This window comes from Montipora foliosa, chromosome 8, assembly GCF_036669935.1.
Source record: "Montipora foliosa isolate CH-2021 chromosome 8, ASM3666993v2, whole genome shotgun sequence".
NCBI lineage: Eukaryota > Metazoa > Cnidaria > Anthozoa > Scleractinia > Acroporidae > Montipora > Montipora foliosa.
In genome coordinates this window covers 2289313-2299542 of record NC_090876.1, presented here as the reverse complement: position 1 = coordinate 2299542, position 10230 = coordinate 2289313, and the positions used below count along the sequence as shown (strand labels likewise).

At 38.3% G+C, this 10230-nt stretch overlaps 1 long non-coding RNA gene across 1 annotated transcript in view; it reads left to right on the top strand.

Moving 5' to 3' along the window:
* Positions 1 to 6085: 6085 nt before the first annotated feature.
* LOC137967913 (uncharacterized) overlaps positions 6086 to 10230 on the top strand; it is a 10849-nt gene continuing 6704 nt past the window's right edge. Inside the window, exon 1 of the long non-coding RNA XR_011116600.1 lies at positions 6086 to 6208. This is a non-coding gene — a long non-coding RNA (uncharacterized lncRNA). The remainder of the gene's footprint in view (positions 6209 to 10230) is intronic.

The window sequence follows — 10230 nt, the reverse complement described above, 5'->3', positions numbered from 1 at the left end:
CAAAACTTTCAGATACTTGCATTTTCATTTCCGTCATTAGGTTTAGCCACTTTAGGAGGTCTCCCTTCTCCCACATACTTGGTGTGTCTCCCATTTGCGATTATTTTTCCATCCTGGTGAAGTAATTCCGCTGTGGTAAAGGCTAATGTCCGGCCCATCATTACAACCTCGGTATTTATTATAATCTCATCTCCTATCTTAGCAGGTCTTAGGTAGCTTATGTTCATATCAATGCTGACACCAGGTCGATGTGGAGGCTTTGTGAGGATGGCAACTGTTGTTAAGTTGTCAATCAGAGTTGCAGTCAGTCCTCCATGAAGGGTTCCTACACCATTCAGATGACCTTCTGCGACTTTCATCTTGAATGAAGCCTTGCCTTCCTCACATGACAGAAGCTCAGCCTGTAAAGAATAAAGCAGTCCAAGGTTTTTGCTGAAATCCTCTACGTGAAATCTAGAGGGGGATTTCTTTCCACAGTACTAGTAAAGAACACTCGTATGTCAAGCAAATACTTGGTCAGTTTCAAGCTAATATTGGTTTTTGCGATAATCCGATGTTTTGACATCAGCAGAATCATGACCATCTTTTCTGACTCATTTGTTTGTCAAAGTACCTTTGGTGAACCCAAAGTATGATAGCTACAAACTGGATTGTGCAATGGTTAAGAAAATACTAATAACAACGTTAAGTTGCAACACAAAAACTCTGGGTCCTTTATGAAAAAAATAACATATTAAATCCTTACTTAATAGACCTTTCATAGCTGTGCAGAACATTGTTTACCTTAATTTATTATAAGTTTGTGAAATATTTTATTCCAGTCTAGAGATTATTATTAAAGTTTGTGTTGAAGGGAACCTCTACTCTTTCAATCAATAGATAAATGTAAGCTTAAAACAAATTTGCTCACAAGGTTTCAAGAAAAAGGTTTTTTCCATGGAAAAATTAATTAAAATATTGCTTCTTTTGCTCTTCAAATTTCCTGGATGCTACCATCTTGAATGGCAATTATTGTGAGATGTGAAAGTTGCCACATTACGGGTATTCTGAAACAAAGAGCTTGCATAATACCAATAACGCAAACGTAAGACATGAAGTGTAAATAACAGATTCGAAATCTTGTGATGTTTGTTTTTCTGGTTTAAAGTTATGTCTTAGTAGGAATAGAGGTTTCCTTTAAAAATGATTGTAAACAATAGGTATATAATACATAAGACATAGTATATTTAACAATATTATTCCATAAGCGCTCGTTGGATAGGAGATGACAGATAATCAACGTGCATAGCCCCGAGTTGGCTATAATCACTTCATATCCAACAAGTATGAGTGGAATAATACTATTGTTTTAGACTATTTAAAACACCCACAAATTATGGATAAAGCTTTCCTACTTTACTTTGTAAAAACAAAGAACTGATGCATACAGGGATCTCAATAGAATCTTGAACAGCTGTTTCTGTGATATTTTCAAATGGAACAATGAAGTATATAGACTGTAGCTTGGGCCCAAAGGGCATGCTCCCCTGGAATTTTTTTAATTTTTATCAGGAAGCTTGGTAATACCTTTTCCTTCATTCTAGCGTAATATTCTCTTACTTTTTCCAAAGAAAAAGCAAAGGACCCTGGTTGGTGAGCCTTTTGCTTTGCAGAGTTTGCTGTCATGTTTGGAACATGACATATGAGTGTGGCCTGGGCTAAAATGTTTCTAATCCAATGTGGCAGCTATGTTTTTCGTATTTTCAGCTAAATCCAGGAATTGCACTGGCCCGTGATTGGTTGTTGGCATGGTGATTGAACTCTAGATATCTTGTGAAAATTACACAATGCGAAATTCCTAACTACTGTATTTACTGTAGGTCTACGGGTAAGCAGTCACCTCCAATAACACTTAATTAAGCCTAAAGATACATATCAACAATATTTAAATCTAAGCACCCATTTTAAAAACTATTAAGGTTAATTATTGTTGTGATGGTGGATTTTAATTTTCTTATTTTCATTTGAAAAAAAGAACATAGTATCGAAGTATAAAGCTTACCAGTACTTCACATACACTACAAGTGAAGTAAGACCAGTGCAGTTCCTGGACTTAGTCACAAGTTATTTCGTTGTGATACAGTGATTGTTCAGCCGTTCTGTAGGCCATGATAGACAGGCTGCACGACAAGAAAAATTGCAAAAGCAACTAACATTAAATACTTTACACATCTATTCGCTCCAAAAGTTGTTCTTTTTGTTGCAATGTTGATTGACTAACTTATTTACTGATCAAGGGGCTTTCACAGCCACAACACTTACTACTGACACCTGTGACAGGTGTTATGTGTTATATTGAGAACCCACTATAGCTAATATACCATAATGGCTAAGCCAATCAATACTCTAGTCTGCATTTATAATCCAATGATCTAGTTTTTAATTATTATAATAATTATATAATTATCAGTAAAAAAATTACAGCTGTACAAGCTGGCATGGCACATTGAGATGTAGTGTATTGCCCATGCTAGCAATTAGCCGCTCTAAAGACCTATTTCGAAGCAAATGGTAATGGAAACAGAAAATATGTTTTCACTGTTGGCTTCAAAATCTAATTATGCAGCAATCTCTCAAACCATGGAAAAAATTCCTTGGCACCCAAAGTACAGGTATTCAGTACAGGGATTACCACAAAGTTGATTTTGTAGCAAAAACAAACAAACTGGTGGCCTAGGGCAATGCGCCCATGCTTATTTAAACAAACTCTTGGTTCAACCTTCAAAAGCGAGCGCTGCACATGATCTATTTTACCTATCGAAGAGAACATGTCATTCCTTTATTTGTCAAAGCAAAAACTCTGCCTGTTACGTTCCTATATTATGAAACCATAAGCAAATTAATGTTTCACATGCACAGAGTCCCCCATTAAGATTGTGAAACTATAATTTACTAAAACATCATACATTCTACCTACAATCCCTGATCATCCAAGTCACAGCTCTTTAGTATAAAGTACTCTAGACTTAACTTATAATAAAGGCTATTTCACATGTTGGTGTCAAAATTTGGAATAACATACCGAATGAATTTAAAACATTATCAAAAAATTCCTTTAAAAAAACAAAATGTAATGAAAAAGTTTTTATTTCACATCCAGAGTAATGAACATTCTTATCTTGATGTTGAAAATATTACCTCCAAACTCAAAGACAATTAAAACAAATCGATCCAATTACTCTGGTATCTAATCTGCTACACTATATTTCATTGGCACACTATGTAACTATTGATGTATTTACCACTTATGCTTCTCCTTATAATTTAACAATGTCGAACTCTTCAGTTTTTAGTTTCTTTACTTAATGATGTAACTAAAGTATGTTGATGATTGACCTGCCTTGAAAAACAAATCTGCTATCTGCGGGTCAACATAAAAAAAGTGTGTGTGTAAGATGACTGGCAGCTGACCAAGGTTTCCAAATCTCTAAATGACCAGCATGCTTTGTTCACCCAATTTATTAAAATGCTGTGCCTGAATGTACAGTAACTGGACAGAATCTTTTAAATACTACATGACCAGCACTCCATACAAACCCTCCCAACACTAGACTCAAAAAACTATTTACAAGTATGCACATATACCGGTAATAATACTATGATATATAAATAATTGGTAAATAAACAAGCAGAGCAACTACAGGAGGGGGGCATTGGGGTGCATTTGAAACCACAAAACCATACAAAAGTAATTGAAAACCGCAAAACTGAAAGAAAATTCGATCAAAACCGAAAACCGCAAGAAAAATCATCAAAACCCAAAATAAACCCCAACTCATCAGATTCATTATCATTCAGAACCTTAGGGAGGCATCGTGGTCCAGTGGTTAGGTCGCTAGGTTTGCATGTGGTTGCCCAGGGTTCAAATCCTGTTGTAACCTCTGGCGTGGATTTGTTTCCTGTTGTCGTGGATTCAACTCTTCCACGCTTTGTAAAAAGCCAACTGGTTGCCTCCTGCCAATTGGGGTTCTTAATCGTGTTTATTTCAGATTATTAAATGTGTGGTGCCTGTGAAGTAGCTTGATAGCTAAATGAAATATAAATAGAGCATTTACATTCATCTGTGTCACGTGACGAATACAGACAAAATTGTATCCCAGTGTTCGTGGATGCTATGGTCATGAGACCTGCATAGTATCTTCTATTTTAATCCTCTAGATCTGCCTCTATTGAAACGCAATAGAGGACTTTGGGGGAAAGGAGATGTTGCGTAGCAACTTGGAAATGAAACTAAAATCTCGGATTACAGTTTTGAAAATGTCCTGGATGTGTATGGGGAGATTTGATTGAAAGGTTGCAACAATCAGTCATTTGTGATCTGGATATTAATTGATTGTAACCTGGCTTTACACGATCAAGATGTTATTGAAACTAACGGGCTCTACGAGTTTTTTACATATTTGGTCACCCATAGAAACTAACTGTGACAGTTAGTGTAGCAATTAATACTTAAACTGCAACTTACATTTTAAAAGGACAGGCAATTATTGAACCCCCTTGACCTGACCTTGGTGTTCCCCAATGCCATGTCAAAGTCCTTTTGGTGTTATGACGTGCGACCACTTTTTGTGGTTTGTCGTGACTGTCACATATTCCGAGAAGTCGAGCATGTGGTTGTGGTTGAGGTTGTTGAGGCGCATATTTTCCGAAGAGAAACTGGGAAAACAAAAAACTGCATCGAATAGCAAATCTGAAATCACATTTTGTTTTTGCGGAAAACCGAAAACCGACTGCGAATCACAGAAACTGCAACAAACATAAAAACGAAAAACTGATGTTTTTTGTGACAAAAGCAGATCCAAAAAATGGCTTAAACCGCAAAAGCAAAAATCCCAATGCCCCCGGGCCCCTCCAACAGAATTCAGCCCCCGCCCCTTCATGGCCACCACATACAAATTGGTGCGAAACTTTGAGGAAGCCAACGGTGCCCTCATTTTGCCCCCCTCTTTCCATCAGTGCTCTGTTTTCAGGGTATTTAAAGCTACTTAGGCTACACTGAAAGGAAAGAAGTCGAAACATGGATGCAAGATCCGGGGATCGAAAACTCTGGATCTCTTGCACCAAGGCCGCGCACTAACCAACTGTGCCACCCTTTACTCCTGTTGTTTGACCAAACAAGCTAAACAGCAACTTCTAGCATTAATAACTATGCAAATGTGAAGAGATTTACTTGAAATCAGCTTAATTGGAAACATTTTGAGACTGCCGGTTATGGAGTTATTAAAATCCTTTCCCATGTCTGCACATGCCGACATACTTTTTCTTAATTATTGACACGCACGCGCACTGTAAGTATTTACCAATATCAATAAAAAATGCCAAGAATTTGAAAGCTACGTGTTCGACTATCTCCCTCCGATTCGAGAGAACTGGAGAACTGAGTTGGGGTCATGTATCTGCTGTGTTTCTTTCTTTACCTTTTCTGCATCAGACAAATTCCTAACCTGTCGATCGTTCACTAAATTTCAAAACAATAAGCTAAAATTGCTGCCGGTCATTTTAAATTGTAAATTTCGGACGGAAAAAAAACAGATACACAGAGAAAGGATTTTTTTCGTGTTTACCTCCTTAGCTACGCGGTCAAAGCTTTTTGCTGTCTTGTTTAGGGTTAAAATTTGCATCAAAATTTGACGAAGTCTTGATGAAGAGGCCGCCATTTTTCCTAAAGGAAGAGAGAGGATCCTGGGAACGAGGTTTAGCATTTATCTCGGGAAACGATCGGAATTGACGATCGGGGACTTCGCAGTTTTTGTCCCAGGTTTTCCCGAGTATCGGAAAATCGCCAAACGCTTGTCCCAGATTATGTTGGAAAGTGTGCCAAAAACTGAAAACTTGCAATGTAGAGGATTGGTAACGAGCTAAAGCTATAGCCGACGTCTCCGACAGTACGATTTTGAGTATTCATATGTCGGAAATGATCGCCGACGGTCGCAAAAATCTGGGACACATCGGGTTCCGATCACCGGAATGACGTCATCATCGTGTTTTCGGAAAAAAACAAATATGGTGATTCCGAAAGGCGACACTATTTCCCACATATCCTTGCGCCTCCTCGACCCAATCCCTCTGGAGTGCTTGTGAGTTGTGAGGAACAAAGACAACAGTCTACCATCGGTCAATTCTGTGCTCAAAGACGAACTTGAAAGCTCCGAATATAACCCTAAAAGAAGTAAGTTATCGTGCAAATAATTGATCCTTGATAGTGAATTGTGGTCGACCCGCCCCACACTATTCTGACAGCCCTTATATGATTGCTAACCACGCAACCATATTTTTCATCACTAAGCTATCAATGTTAAGCTGCTGGGGGAAGGCCGGGCATAGGCGGGGGATTTCAAATGCCCGGCCCCAGGGAAGTCATCCTGGGTAGAAAAAGTGCAAATTCCTCACCCCAGGGGCACCTGGAGCTCAGAACGATCTGCCACGTGTTCCAGAGCGTCAAGTCAACATCCACGAACTCCTGCTATAAGTCTTCGAATTGCTGAACCAAGATTTCGTCGTCATTATCAATTTTTGAATTCTGTTTTCACAGTATTGATAAAACTCTCACCAACTACCAGAGCTTTACGGCTCTCACCATACTGAACAAGAACCTAAATAGTAAATCTAATTAAATACATTTATTATGCTTATGAATTCAACCAAGCATACACAAGTTGCACAAAGAAAACTCATGAATATTAAAACATATGCAAAAAATATGCACCAGAACACAACGGAAACAAAAGCTTTTCTATTGGATTACATCTCAACCTTGTCAAAAAGATTCGATGACCTTTGTCTCACAAAATATAGAGCAGCTTTCACTCATGGCCTTTAGGGAATCGCAGAGAATCGGTTTGCTTCTAGTGACTTCTGGGTAATTCCAAAATGGCGGTACTATTTTTCAGTCTTTCATGGTCATTCAAGATGGCGTCAGTGGACCCCTCTTCTAACAGTAAAAGTCAAAGTCCAGACCCCCGGAACTCAATGAATGATCGAAAGTCTCTACCGCGGGCAGGCTTGTAACGTCGAATCCCCCTCCTATGCCCGGCCTCCCCCCCCTCCCCCCCCTCAGTGGTTTAACATTGATAGGTGCATAAAATCAGTGCTAAAACCTAATCATTGGTCTTTAAATAACTGAGGAGAAAGTGCTGCCTTTTTGATTACACCAGCAAATGGTTCGACTTTTAGGTATTCTCAGTAAAGGACTATCAAATATCTTCCATGTTCATAAGTTCCCTGTGGGGCTGGCTGTCCTTTGTGAGTGTATAGGTGGGTGGATTTAACAGGTCCACATCAGCTGAATAGCTGCCAAAATTTCAATCTGCTCAAGCAAATAAATGACTAACAAACAAAAGTCATTAGTCTGTGAGCTGGGGGATTGAGCATTACGTTTGCCGAAATGGCAAATGTCAAGCTGAAATTTGTTTTGCTAAATATCAAAAAAACAAATTTAATTCTAGTTTATCTCTTGCTTGTGCATGTCATCCACAGTTAACCATCAAATTCTCGTGCTTTTATGATCGACAGCCAGCTGATTGCTGTTCCACGCAAACACTATGCTAAGACAAATTGGATGATAACCATTTCAAAATGTGCAGTCCCGGCTTTAGAAATCACCCATGATGATTACCTGTGTTGGGGACTGTGGGCTGTGCTTTAGTTGAATTTTCTTTTTATGTCATAGTTTCTGAGGTTTTTTTGAAGGGCATGTACTTGTATGAGAGCATAAAACAGTACATGATGACAAACTCGAGGAGTCCAAAAGGTTGATTGATAAAAGTAGGTTACAGTCTTCTGGACTATTGGTTTGTCCTTTTCTTTGATTAATGAAGAACATTAAAATATATAACAGGCAAGAGTACTGTTGCAATTATAGTGAAGGAGAAGATGAAATATTAACCCTGGTAAATTATTGATGAAGAAATGTGTTTTTTTTTTTTTGAGAAAAAATCCAAGTGGTCCTTTATGGTAGTCAAATCTACAACCTTCGAGTTACTAGTTGAGAGGCGCTACCACTTTCCAAGTATACCTTTCGATTTTGAAACTATGAACGAAAACCAAGTGAAAGGTTTGATATAGTCCAGCATTAATAATGAAACACTGCTTGGACATTTTGCTGCCTTCACTAACCAAGATGATCAATATGTCAGTCGACCATGCAACTGTACCATCTCAGCTCAAGGAAGCTATGGTAACACCTCCCTTGATCACAAGGTCTACATAAATGCCAACCTTAGACCTATCTCTATCTTAAAATTTATCTGGAAGTTTATTCACATAGGGTTAACCTCTTAAACTTCCTTTTTAGGGTATTATTATTTGTGTTTTTGTTTATGATACCTTAAATAAAGTATGCATGTATGTAATCTGTAAGACACTACAAAAGCAATCTCCTGTCAACCTTGACAAACTGCATGTGTCTCAAGGAAAATCATCTAGATGAGAGCTTGCAGTCAGCCTACAGACCTTTCACAGCACTGAAACTGCCCTTATTAAAGTTCACAATGACACTGTCTCTTGAATTGACGATAAAAGATAGAGAGATTATTTCATGGAAAATGCTTGGTACGATTTTTATTCACTCCGTGTTTCGTATCAGAAAACTCAACTCGTGAATAAAAATCGTGCAAAGCATTTTCCATGCTTTAATGTGTTTATTTCATAAGAACTGAGGTTTTTTACGTGGTAGTGTTTGATAGACAAATTTATTTTGCACAATTGCAGTGGGGCGATGAAAGCAATAAACAATGGTTTAAAATCGCCCAACCGACAATTTATTTAATAAAATTTACAACACTTACTGTGTTTCAGATATTCCAAAGTGGTCCAAAGTGAAGAGCGTTTTTAGTTCGTCGCTTGTCAAAGCTACCGGTGCTTTGGGTTTATTTCCCTTTCCTTGCTTCTTTAGTTGTTTTTGTTTGGACTAAAGAACCTCTCTGGTTTTCTAAAATACCAGGTCGTTTGTTGTGCTTGCGGAATAGCCCTTTTTCTTCAGTTGTTCCAAGCTAGCCACTAAACTTTGAAGGAAAGTCAGCTTGTATTCATTGCTGTCTTTATTGCGGACGAAGATGATAAATTGGTTGATGTACAATGTATTCAGTGTTCATTCAGCTCAACCGCTGGAATAACTTCCATTTTCCTGTCTTCAACTTTTGTTTTCAAAAGACGTTTAAGCAATCGAACATCTCGTTCAATTTTTTGAGCGGTATTTTCTGTTTTCTTGATCTAAAATAAATTCCTCAACTGAGCAAACAGAAGCAAACCTTCCCTCGGCTATCTTTCAAAGCATGTGGTTTTTGTGCAATGGCTGTCGGATGACGTTCCATTCGATACATTCATTCATCACTAGTGAAATTTCGTCTTTCGCGTTGCTGATTGGACGAACAACATTTCTTTGCAGTAAATTTTTTGTCGTTCGTGTTCCTGATTGGCCACATTTAGAATCAGTACGACTTTTATTCACTGTGATTTTCGTGGATAAATCTCAGTACCTATGACATAAATGTTATTCTCCTGCTCCTCAGTCTATCGGCAGTGTTTGACACAGTAGACCATGAGATTCTGGGGAATAGACTTCTTCAAGATTTAGTATTCTTGGCAAAGCTCTGCAGTGGTTCAAGTTGTACCTTGACAATCGAAAACAAGTAATCAACGTGAAGGAGACTAGATATTGTAGTAAAGACTTGAAGTGTGGCATACCCCAAGGGGCTGTTTTGGGGCCATTACTATACCTGATGTACAGGACCCCCTTTGGTGACCTCATCAGAAGCCATGGGATTATCATATCATTTCTATTCTGATGATACTCAGCTATACTGCTGCTTTGAGATTCATGATCTACCAGCCTCAGTTAAAGCCACTGAATCCTGCTGAAATGACGTTGATGCATGGATGCTGGCAAATTATGCCAAAGCTTAACAGGGATAAAACAGAACTTCTGGTAATTGGTCCAAAACACAAACCTGCTCTGCCAATCAATGGAATCCATGTGGCTGGCGAGTACATTGAAGTCTCCAATTATGCAGAGAACCATAGGGGTAACATTCGAGAGATGAATGAATCTAGAGAATCATGTTACTGATACCTGTGAAACATCCTTCTATCACCTTCAAAATATATCAAAGAATCATCTTTCTCAAGATTAAGTCGAGATACCTGTACATGTATGCATTTATTACATCCAAGCTACTGTACTACTGTAATGCT